The 12,684-nt window shown below is 41.2% G+C and overlaps 1 pseudogene; it reads left to right on the top strand.

Moving 5' to 3' along the window:
• Nucleotides 1-11,929, top strand: part of LOC116633698 — a 194,363-nt pseudogene extending 182,434 nt beyond the window's left edge.
• The last annotated feature ends 755 nt before the right edge of the window (nucleotides 11,930-12,684 follow it).

The raw sequence follows: 12,684 nt of genomic DNA, 5'->3' as shown, positions 1-12,684 counted from the left end.
GCAATAGGTGTAGGCTTTAATACTATGGTAAGCCAAATTGTCTTGGATTGTTGACTTAGGTAATCGGCAGTGGCTCATATTTTAATTATAGAGCTGGATTTCCACTGGTATGGATCTCTACAGCTCACCTGGCATAGATTTGTCCAATGCAGTTGTGCTTCATTATATAAGCCCTTAAAAAAATATAAAGAGCACTGTGAATTGTGTAAGACTGTTGAATCACAGACCTGTACCTCTGAAACAAATAATACATTATATGTTAAAAAAAAATAAGATAGTAGGAAGGGAGAAATGAAGGGGGGGAAATCGGAGGGGGAGATGAACCATGAGAGACTATGGACTCTGAGAAACAAACTGAGGGGCGCCTGGGTGGCTCAGTCATTAAGCGTCTGCCTTTGGCTCAGGTCGTGATCCTGGGGTCCTGGGATCAAGCCCTGCATCGGGCTCCCTGCTCGGCGGGAAGCCTGCTTCTCCCTCTCCCACTCCCCCTGCTTGTGTTCCCTCTCTTGCTGTGTCTCTCTCTGCCAAATAAATAAATAAAATCTTTAAAAAAAAAAAAAAAAGAAACAGGTTTCTAGAGGGAAGGGGGGTAGGGGGATGGGCTAGCCTGGTGATGGGTATTAAAGAGGGCACATACTGAATGGAGCACTGGGTGTTATACACAAACAATGAATCATGGAAGACTACATCAAAAACAAATGATGTATGGTGATTAACATAACATAATAAAATAAAATAAAAGTACTTAAAAAAAATTTTAATGGCTGACCATCGGTTCCCTGCATTGTTGGTGGGAATATACTGTGAGGCAGCCATATGAAAAATGGTATGACAGCCTCCTAAAAAAGTAAAAAAATAGAATTAATATATGATCTAACAATTCTACTTCTGGGTATATACCCCAAAGAAATGAGAGTAGGGTCTCAAAGAGAACACCCATGTTCATGGTAGCATTATTTACAATAACCAAAGGATAGAAGCAACCCAAGTGTCCATTGACAGGTGAATGAATAAACAATATACATACAATGGAATATTATTCAACCCTGAAAAGAAGGAAATTCTGATATATGCTGCAACATGCATGAACATTGAGGACTTTATGCTAAGTGAAATAAGCCTGTCATTAAAAAAGCCAAATACTATATGAATCCATTTATATGAGCTATCGAGAGTAGTCAAATTCATAGAGACAGTAAGTAGAATGGTGGTTGCCAGGGGCTGCGGGGAGGGGGAAGGGAGAGCTTTTGTTAAATGAGGATAGCATTTCAGTTTTGCAAGGTGAAAAGAGTTCTGGAGATCAGATGCACCACAGTGTGAATGTACTTAACACTACTGAACTGTACACTTAAAATTGGTTAGGATGGTAAATTTTATGTTATACATATTTTAACACAATTTAAAATAAAAATAATAAAAAACACTAAAAATATTCTGCTCAAAGAGAAGTTAGAGTTGGCTGTATCCCCTTTTCCTGTCATATCAGTTTGTTTGTCCTCTGAGATCTCAAACTTTCCCTTAAAGAACACTTTTATCTCCAGTTCAAACCATCTTGCTTCCTTTGCCTGAGGCAAAGTTTAATACAAATACTTCATTGGAAGGTACAATCTCGGGCAGGAAAAGGTGAGCGAAAAGATGGTAAGGAGGAAAATAGGTAAACAAATATAAGGTGGTCGTTATAGAAGAGGGGGCCACCTCTTCATAAAAAATAACCAGTGGTTGTTCAGTCACTTGGGTCATCTCTGGAAAGAGGTGGGGAGAGGAATTTATTTGCCAGCTCCTTGCCACCACCTGTCACTCAGTAGTCAAGTTTTTTATTATAGAGAGACACCCTTGTACTTTTAGGTTATACAACGTGGCCCCTTTAAAGGAGATAGTACTTAGGGAAGCCAGGTTCCATGTCCTGTGTGTTAGAACTGTATCCAGATTCCAAAGTGGCGGAAGGAACAAACACCTTTGTGGGTCAGGTCAGGTCCCAGTCCCGTGACCTGGCTGGAGATACTCTGGTTGTGGCCACAGCCAGCACAATGGAGGCCATGCTAGCAGATGGGGAGGTGCTGGGGATGACAGTAGTATTAAAGTAAGTGGCCAAGTATCTGGGAAGCCACTGAGAACTTATTAGACCTAGGAGGGCATATTAACTGTGCCTAACACAGAGACATACTAGCAGAAAATACAGTGAGTCCAGAAGAGATGGTGGCCAGCCTTGGTGTAAGTGTTACTCTGGTGGAGCAACATGTTCAAAATGGGACTAGCCAATGCTGGGAGATATGGACAGACCGGATTTGGTCAAAAACAAACGCAGCTGGAAAACTCAGAACTCATGACATTATGATTTTCACAATGGAGGCGTCCCTAGATTAGTAATGGTAAGTAACACTAGCCTGTTACAAACCCTGCAGTACCAGTGTTGGCCAGATGCGAAGCATGCCTGCTGAAAGCTGGGTGTGGAGGCGATGCTGCTTTTACACAGCTCTGAACACAGGTTCAAAGTGAAGCTCGGTATTGTTAGGTTTCAGAGGCTGCATGGAAGAAAACAAACAAACAGTGACCTGATGACTGGGGCTGCTACCGCTGAAAATTTCTAAACTTTGGGTGGGGAGGAACAAGGAAGTCACCCTCTGAAGAAAAAAAAAAAAAGTTGAGACTATGCACAAGTGAATTCTCCCCACCTACACTTAGGGTAAATATCCTTATTCTTAACCTAATCATAAGTATTCTCACTAAGTTTAAGTTTCAAGATGTAGACTCTGGACAAAGAGATTGGTAAGGCTAAAAAGATGTAGATATTATTTTTTCTCTTTATTCTCTTCTAGTCAGATATCCTAGTCATCTGCTTGGGTCTTGGCAACAGCTATGTGTGTCTTAATGTTACAGACCTTGAGAGAGATCTAAGTATGTCATTTTGACCGGGATATTGGTTCTAAGGGCTGGGGATTTGCTTGTTTTTTTTTTTTTTTTTATTTTGGATGTGTGGAATAGGCATTGTGATAACGTTTGTGTATATTAACTTCCTGGTATTTTTAACTAGTGGGACATGAGAAAGGCTTGATTGGATTAATTGAATTGGGAAGGCCCTTTAAGGAATTACCCCTGTTCTATTAGTAGAGAGCTCAGGCTGGGGGTGGTATGGGAACCCATGCTCTGTTCAAGGTTCTGAGCCAACAGATCCCCTGGCTGAAATGGAAAGGAAATGGGAAAGATTTTTTTCTTGGTACAAAATTTACAATAGGAAAGGATGTTAATTTGGGACTTCAATTTCTCTTTGAGAATTTGATAATGGGATGAAGTTCTTATTGCTCAAATCTGGGACCTTTTAATATTGTTTTAGTTTTTTGGGTTTTTTTTTTGTTTTTTTTTTTGTTTTTTTTGGTAATCTTTACTTTGACATTTGATGTCATTGTCTATATATTGGAATGGGAATAGTTTAGAATAATAAGAGGACATTTGGTCTAGAGTATAGTATGAATTACTCTTCTTACCCATTTGAGTATTTTATAGACAAAAACTAAATTGCTTTGTCCCAGGAGCATATACAAAGAAACCAGTTGGTTGACTTGGGAACTATCACATGAAGGTGGGAGGCTGATCTCTTCCCCCAAGGACAGCAGCCAATCTGCCTTCAGATGGCATGTAATAAAGATTATAAAATGGTTAAAAGTCTTTCCCACATTACAAGTTTGATAATAAACAATATCCAATTTGAGTTACATACCACCATATGATTTAGCCAGGACAATGGTAGCTGCGCTTTACTTCCAAAAAAAGAAAACTAAGACATAGGGAGTAAAGATTTTCCAGAAGACATGTATTTGCTTTATGCTCTATAAACTATTTGTCACTGATATTCCTAAACTAGACTATCAAATGGGAGATGGACTAGGAACAGAGACCTTAAGATGGGATTGGAATCGACATGGATGCACAGGGCAAATGTTCAGATATAAAATTCTGTATGGTGTATCTATTTTTTAATTCAACATGCATTTATAGGATACAGTATCTACAATGAATATTCAGGAGTTCTACTACACATAGGACATTGAACTAAGTATTGAGAAATATACTGAGACAGAGACTAGTCCTTGTCTTCTAGAGTTCACCATCTAGTTAAAGCCATAAGACAAAGACATTATGACAAGAAGTCACATTTGTTCACTGCCATAAGAAAGGCCTAAGGAATTATAGGTATTCTGATTATGGAGCATGAACACTTCTAACCTGAGGTGACCAGAGCAAGTTTTATGAAAGTTAATCCTTCTGAAACTTTCTTATTCCCAATACGTGAGCTTCAACTCTGGTCACCAACTGCTGACATTGTTTGGCCTCCTTAAAATTATTCCTTATTCATGCATATGCTCACTCATTCATTCAACAAATATAATTTTGAGGATCTGAATGGCTTTAGAAGACAGAGACTCAGCCAGCATCACCACTACCACAACAACTGAGTCCATGTGTGTCAAAGAGCTCATTGAGGAATACAAAAGACCCCTCCCTCCAAAAAAATCGATGCTGTTAACCCAGAGTGTGGCAAGAGCTGTGAGAAAGATAAGAGCAGTGTACTCTGCATTCACATAATATGGGCACCCAGCCAGACTTGGGAGCCAAGAATGTCTTCCAAAGAAAAGTGATATCTAGGTTTAGACCTGAAAGATAAATGAGGGTTAGTTGCTAAATGGGCCCAGAGAGGCAAGAGTGCTAAGAAGGTTCAAGAAATTTTGTCTAAATTATTATAGCAGAAAAGGCAAACTTGGTCAACCTTGCTGGTGTGGGTTGAGTGATTTCAGGATTTTGAAAATTTTCTGAATTTTCCCCCATCATCACATACCCCCATTAGAGCCCAGGTCTCGTTGGGATCTTTGCAGTTTCAAATGATTGTGGGGAAAATGGGAAACCGTGTGAAGAGTGACACATTTATTCTGTCATAGAAAAGGAGGACACTTGTAGAAATGCTAAAGGTAAATTATTAGACTGCATAGTACAGTATGAGCAAAAGTATTTTATCCCAGAGTGAGGTAGGTGACAGTAAAGACACAGATCTATGAATTTTTATTTTCCTAGAGGATGAAACCACAGAATTGTAGGAAGACTTTAATTATGAGTAGATTCTGTCCGTTAGGTAGAGAACCCTGAGAGTATGTGGATCTTAGTGCCTGAAAAATCCCTTTAAATAGGAGAGCTAATCTAATTTAGGTATCAGCCCTCGTGGCAAAGATAACACTCTGAGTTTACCACACAATTTTCTCTTTCTGGATTTGCTGAGACTACGCTTCTTAGCCTCTTTGAGGTTAGATTGGGACTCAGTTTTATTGGGCTGAGTCTGGGCCAATGGGAAGTGAGCAGAAGACATGTAAACCACTTTTAAGTTTGACCTTTAAAAATAGCTCATATATTCTATTTCCGTTTCTCTTCTTATGGTGAATCTTGAAGACCGTATACTTATTGTAGCTAAAAGGTAGAAGCAACTTGAATCATTGAATGATGGCTTAGAAGAACCACCAAGTACAGCCAACCTTCATCAGGCTATAACATGAGCAAGAAGTGAATGTTTGTTGTATTAAACCATTGATATGTCAGTAATTTGTTATTGAAGCAGAACCTTGTCTATTCTGATGAATGTACCCCTTCTCCTAGAGGTCTTCCCATGTCTGCGTTTGTATTTCATGGGGGTCATTTATGACACGAAGCCTTGGTAACTCATTTGGCATAGGAAATGAGAGAGCAAGAATGAAGAAAAGCTGTTGTTTTTTGATTTGTGTAGGTAAAGTGAACTGAGGTGGAATTTTTCAAGATAGGCCAAATGAAGAAGAGTAGGTTTGAGGATTAAAAGTATGAAATTAATTTTGGACATGTTATATTAGAAGGATTTTTAGCTTTATGTCATGGATGATCTCATAAATATCCTTGAGGGCAAGTAGTGTGGTCTTACATGTTTAATTCCCTGTAGTATCTAGTATCTATATACCGTTTATATTTGTTGATGGGTTGGTTTCTTCACTGGATCAGCTGAATTCTGGAGGAAATTGTCTGACTCCTTGAATCAATGAATTCCTCTGAGAGCTGTGAATATGCTTATTCTTTTTGTGACAGGAATTGTCTTGAGTTGTCCACACACTCAAAGGAAGTATCGTGTTTAAATCACAATAGCTTATTTATGCTGCTTTACTTCTTGGCTTCCCCTTTCCCTGAAATCTACATTTTCTTGAACAGTTTTAAGCAGGATGCTGTCGCTCTTTGTAAAGATACTTCTCATTAGGTAGATTGTAAAAGCCAACACGAAATGTCAAATCCAAGTTTGTTGCACAAGCAATTTGGAAGGTCAGAATGATCCCCACAAGATGCATACCAGCAGCTAACTCAATTTTTGATTTCCCCAAATGACTTTTCTTGTGAAATCTGGTTTTCACATCTTCCCATGCTTTTCCCTAATGGCCTGCTTTTATATTAGAAAAATAACCCGGAGGAAGTATTTTACAAAAGTTATTGTTTTTATTTTTCTTTGAAATCTCTTAGGTTATACCTTGGTGTTTTTTCCTAGAAGAATATTTTGCATAGAGTAGGTACTAAATAAGTATTTGTTGATGGTTTAAAGATCTTGGTTTGAGCTGGAAGGAAATGTAGGGATCATCTAGTGCAATCCTGTCCATTTACAGATGAGAAACTGAAAGCCAAGAGAATTGAAATGTTTTGGCCAAGGTCACACAGCTGATCAAGTGCAGACCTGCTGCTATTACTAATGATGCTACTCTTTAATTATGTGCATAACTCAACAGTTTCACAAAGCCATAATTTATCTCATCTGTGAGGTAGGAAACACAGACATAATCAACACTTTTGGTTTTTTAACAAAGAAGGAAATTGAGGCCCAGGAAAACCAAGTCAAACAGTTGAATGATCTTATTCATTTATTCCACAAACTTGATTGAACCCCTATTATTGGCCAGGCTCTGTTCCTCCTCTGTTCTAAATATGAACAAAACAGACAGAGTCTCTGCCCTTTTATCAGGGAGAAAAAAAGGAGAAAACACTATAATAAATAATAGCTGAAACAAGCGAGCTTGCCTCCTGACTCCAATCCGGTGCTGTTTTTCTCTACATCCTTATTAATTAATTAAAACCAATGAAATTTCTGATTGATTGATTAACTCTCTTGTACTAAGGAAAAGTAACCCTGTTAAAGGATTTCTCCTGTGAAGAATGCAAAGCATTTTAGGTGCAGCAATAACATGAGGGCTTCAGAGAGTTATATAATTTTACGTGCTAAAGAGAATATGGGGAAATATCGGTCCATGTTCTCTTTCTCTCCAGTTTTGAGATTTATGACTGGTCGGTTACAACAATAATAACAACTGAATATTGGCACAAGAAATATATTTGATTCAGTGGGTAACATTTGACAGCTTTAACTTGTAAAATGTAGCAAAGTTCTTGCAGGAAGCTCCAGCAGAATATGTAATACACAAGAAGGTATTCAGGGAACAGGGAAATAAAATCAAAGGAACCTGCTACCCAATCTGTTTCATTAAATATGAAAATTAAAATGCCTTAACAAAATGCTTTCTCTTCCTCTCTCCTCCCAACAAACAAAAGCTTTGGTAGGCAGCCTGAAATTGCTCATCAAGGAAAAAGACCAGACTGATTCTAAATGGCTTCTTTTGAATGAAGCAATTAATGCTAAAAGGAACATGTTGTCTCCTCAGCATTTGTAAGGTAAAACATTCATTGTACTTCCTGGCACTCTGTCAAGCCTCTCCTTGGCCTAAGCCAGTAGAGAAATGGTCTGCTGCTTGTGCTCTTGACCTCTGGTAATCAGGAGGATTTGGCTGATTAACTTGACAGCAGTGATTCTCCTTAGGACTAGGAATATGTCTGGGAACTGTATTCCTGGATCCTTCTTTCTCAGACCCTGACTTGCTGGCTTTGGCAGGTCCATCAAGGTTGGCATCCCCTCCATTTACAAAATAGAGATATTACCTTATGATTGTTAGGTTCTGAAATGCAGTAGAGTAATGCAACAGAGTATTATCTTAATTGTATTTGTTCTGGTGATTCAGCTTTTTTCAAGAACATTACCTCTTAAAGATACTTTTCATTTGCTCACTAACTCATGCATTTATTCAGAACACATTAATTAATGGGGTCTGTGTATCCGAAACAGTAGGGAACGTTCTGGAGTAGGGACACAGATTAAGACATAGTGCCCATCCTCAAGGAGCGCTCAGTTTAAGGTGGAGGGTGGGCAGAGATTCCTTATGACAGGACAGCCTGGTGGCTTAGTGGAGGGGCAGCTGCAAGGCGCACTGGGATTATGGAGGGGTGGTGGGAGCTCTCTCTGTACCACGAGGACTCTGGACTGGGCTGGAGACGTCGATGGCCAGGAGGGCTTGGATTTACTTTTGTGCAGCCCCTGCCACCTGCGACCCTCAAGTGGAGACTTCCTCTTTTACTTGTTTCATGTGTACATATTTCTTATAAGAGGTTTTTAGAACAAAGTGTTTTATTTAAAAAAATACAGATGAGCCATATGAATGGTCTCTATTAATTCACTTAATGCTCCCTTAAATAATCCAGGTAGCAGGAGGCAATGTCCTCCCCATTTTACATAGGAGGAAAATATTTATCTTAAATAAACATTTGTTATTTCACGGTCAGTGCTAAAAATAATGGTCTTTATTTCTTCCTCCATGAAACCATCCTACTGAAGTATTTTCACATTCAATTAGGGAAGGTCAGTAACTGGCATGAAGCAAGACAAATATTTGTGGAATGGCTGAATGATGACAAAGATTAGACCTATCTTTGTATAGAATACTCATTTTAAAGACATTGTAACATTTAGTTTGTTAGCCTGAAAGTGAAATACACTTTCTACCAAAGTGATAGATCTCTAAATGAGATCCTGTGATTCACTTTAATTCAGTTTAGTAGGTGGTGATCTTTCAGGTACCTGCCCATGCTTAAATTTGCTTATACTTTTTGTTTTCCAATCTTGGATGGTAAAGGTAGATTTTATTCATTTAATTAATTTCAATGCCACTACGTCAGGAAGTTTGCTTATACTCAAACAAGAGGCGTTATTTTTTACAACATTTGCTTTATTATAATGTGGGATAAGAGGGTGGAAACCCTGTATTCCTGAGTCAGGGATAGAGGTTCAGAGTTTTGTTCCTCCACAAGCTAGCTGTGTAACTGTGGGCACATTTCTTTGTCTTTCCTGGTTTCAGCTTTCTCAGGTGTGAAATGGGGTACCGATCCCAGCTGACCTCCCCTTATTGTTGAGGATCAAACGAAATGATCTAATTGAAAGTGTACTCTGAACTATAAAGTGCTGTGTAAGTGAAGGTGCTTATTATTCATTGAGCCCTGGGCCTGTCAGACCATATGATCTTTTTCCAGGGTTGTTTGTTTACAGTTGATTAACAGCCCCTGCAACCTGCCTGCTTTTTGAGGTCTGCAGAGCGGGGATTGGCAAAGAAATAAAAAGCTACAGCTTTCATGTAAACAGTTCCTCTCCCACTTAATCCTTCTTTGGACTCCCTATCTGTGTGTCTTCTTAATCACAAGGCTCAAATGAAGCAGTACCTTCCAGTCCTACTTGAGGATTCCGGGGGCTTGAGGGCCTCACATTTCAGGGACGACCATCCAGGGAAGACCCCCGCCCGCCCTTTGCAGAATTCCTCATATCAGACTTTTTTTTTTTTTTTCCCAGTTAGAGATTTCATTGCCTGCTCAGAAAATGGAGCTTCTGGCTTTTTAGTTTTGTTTTGTTAGATTTTGATTGACATAGAAAAAATGTCTTTAACAATCAGCAAAGTGCTTCTGCAAGAACATCACACTGACAGTAGTCCATCTTTCTCATCTCCTATCAAATTCACTTTCCTGACCAAGTGCAAGGTGGATTTCTCCCTGCCAGCGCTATAGGCTGCTGATGCCTGGAACAGAGCTCGGCTCCTTCTCCTAGTTCACAGCATCATTATAGATAATAAAAATTCTGGAAGCAGGACTTTGCTAGCAGTTTAGGTTTGGGGATGATGCATGAGACGGAGAGAAGTCCATTTTGGGTTATGAGGTGCTGACACGAGGAAAACTCCTTGTTCCAGATAAAATAAGTCAATTTGACTCAGAAGACACGGGGAGGGTAGAACTATACTCTTGTAAGGAGGCATGACCTCCTTCTAGTATTATATATATATAATAAACCATTCTGCTTTCAGACAGAACTTGAAGGTTATGCTTCTGTCTTTAGGTGAGGGAAGCTGATCATGGAAGCAGACAATGGCTGGACTTCCAGCTTCACCCCCTACCAGCTGTATGATAATGGAACCAATCTGCATTTATTTATAAAATGGGGATTAAAATCCTGCCTCATCACTCTCTGGTATGTTTTGAGGATTAAGTGACAATGCCAGTGCATGATGCTTTCTGATTTTTAAGGCCTTTTCACATGAGAAGTGGCCAGTATGTAGTTAGAAAAACACATGTTTAGGGGCGCCTGGGTGGCTCAGTCAGTTAAGCGGCTGCCTTCGGCTCAGGTCATGATCCTGGGGTCCTGGGATTGAGCCCCACGTCCGGCTCCCTGCTCAGCAGAGAGCCTGCTTCTCCCTCTCCCTCTGCCTGCCACTCTGCCTACTTGTGCTCTCTCTCTATCTCTCTGTCAAATAAATAAATAAAATCTTAAAAAAAAAAGAAAAACACATGTTTAGGGGGCTTTGATATGTGTCTGAATCCCATTCCAATTATTGGCTAGCTCTGTGACCTTGGACAATTTGCTTAAACTTACTGAGCATAGGTTTCCTCATCTTTTAAATGGGGATGACAATACCCGAGGCCGGGCAGAGCGGGCAGGGAGGTCCAGTATAGAGTGGAGGTTGGTCGTGGGTGTCACCTGCCCGGAGCCAGCTTCTCCACCTGCGGGTCCATGCCCTGCCTACCCCAGCCCTGCTCTCCGCCCTCGCCTGCCCTGCGGGTGCCACTCTCCTCCACAGCTTCAGCCCCTCAGCCCAGAACAAGGCTACAGTAGCTGCGTTAGGGGCTTCTGGAGGAGGAATCGGGCAGCCCCTGAGCCAGCCGCCTGACCCTCTATGGTATTGCTCGGACACCTCGAGTGGCCGCAGATCTGAGCCACATGGAGACCAGAGCAACCATGAAAGGCTACCTCGCACCTGAGCAGCTGCTAGGCTGCCCGAAAGGTTGAGATGTGGTGGTTATTCCAGCAGGAGTCCCGAGGACACCAGGCATGATAGGGATGACCTGTTCAACACCAGTGCCCCAATTGTGGCCACCTGGCGGCTGCCTGCGCCTGGCATTGCCCCGAGGCCATGATCGGCATCGTGTCAAACCCGGTTAACTCCATCATCCCAACGGCAATGGAAGTTTTGAAGAAACACAGAGCATACCACCCCAATAAAATCTTTGGGGTGACAACCCTGGACATTGTCAGAGCCAACACTTTTATTGCAGAACTGAGGGGCTTGGATCCTGCTTGAGTCAATGTTCCTGTCACTGGCAGCCACGCCGGGAAGTCCATCATCCCCCGATCTCCTGGGGCACTCCCAAGGTGGACTTTTCCCACGACCTGCGGACAGCCGTCACTGGGAGGATCCAGGAGGCCCGCACGGACATGGTGAAGGTCAAAGCTAGAGCAGGCTCTGCCGCCCTGTCCATGGCTATGTGGGAGCCTGGTTTGTCTTCTCCTCTGCGGAGGCAATGAACGGAAAGGAAGGAGTTGTCCAGTGTCCCTTCGTTAAGTCCCAAGAAACAGACGGTGCCTATTTCTCCACACCATTCCTGCTGGGGACAAAAGGCATAGAGAAGAATCTAGGCATCGCCAAGATCTCCCTTTTGAAGAGAAGATGATAGCAGAAGCCATCCCTGAGTTAAGGCCTCCATCAAGAAGGGAGAGGAGTCCGAGAAGAACATGAAATGAGAGAGCAGCTAGCAAGCAGTCTGTTTCCCTAACTTATGGAGACATTATGTCCCTATAAAGCTATCTCCTGCCGCTTTGTGTTTCAGTTGTGTTAACCACAAGTGTTGTGTCAGGGTCCCTGTCCCTTCCAAATCACGGGTCTATCTGTGGGTATGTCAATAAAAGCAGGCTTTGGTTTTCTTTTTCAAAAAAAAAAAAAAAAAAGAAGGAATGACAATACCAACGTTGCAGGGACATCAGGAAGGAGTAAATGATACATGTGAGGTGCTTAGCTGGGTACCTGGCATGTGGTACGCACTCTCTACATGGTTGCTAGTTCTGTCTTACTTGCTTTCTACCAAACACTGTGAGGAGAGAACAGCTCTTATTCACATGGTTTCCATTGTGAAATGGTTGGTAACTGGTGGCCTGGAAAGATGAAGTGTGTTGTTCTACTTAAATCCAGCAGGAATATCTTATAAAGCAACGCATACACTTAGAGATTGTGACTACTGTTGGTTAGAATAAAATTGCATCTTCCCTTTGACGCAGTGAGCATCCTTTCTGAAGGAAGGGGAAAGACGCCCTAAGATTTCATGCTGTTGATTCATGGAAAGCCTATTATTCTTGCTCCCAAGTGTCCCTAGAGCCCGGGACATGTCCTACAGAAGATCTTTGTTGTTTGTATTTCTGATCTACCTCTGAGGTGGGGAGAAGGGAATGTGGGAGTCTCGACTGAAAGGGAAAACGAGGAGACCCACGGGAAGTCATTCTCA

Source organism: Phoca vitulina, unplaced genomic scaffold (assembly GCF_004348235.1).
Source record: "Phoca vitulina isolate PV1807 unplaced genomic scaffold, GSC_HSeal_1.0 scaffold8, whole genome shotgun sequence".
Taxonomy (NCBI): Eukaryota; Metazoa; Chordata; class Mammalia; order Carnivora; family Phocidae; genus Phoca; species Phoca vitulina.
The sequence above is the reverse complement of the archived record's forward strand: the minus strand, read 5'-3'. Positions and strand labels throughout refer to the sequence as shown.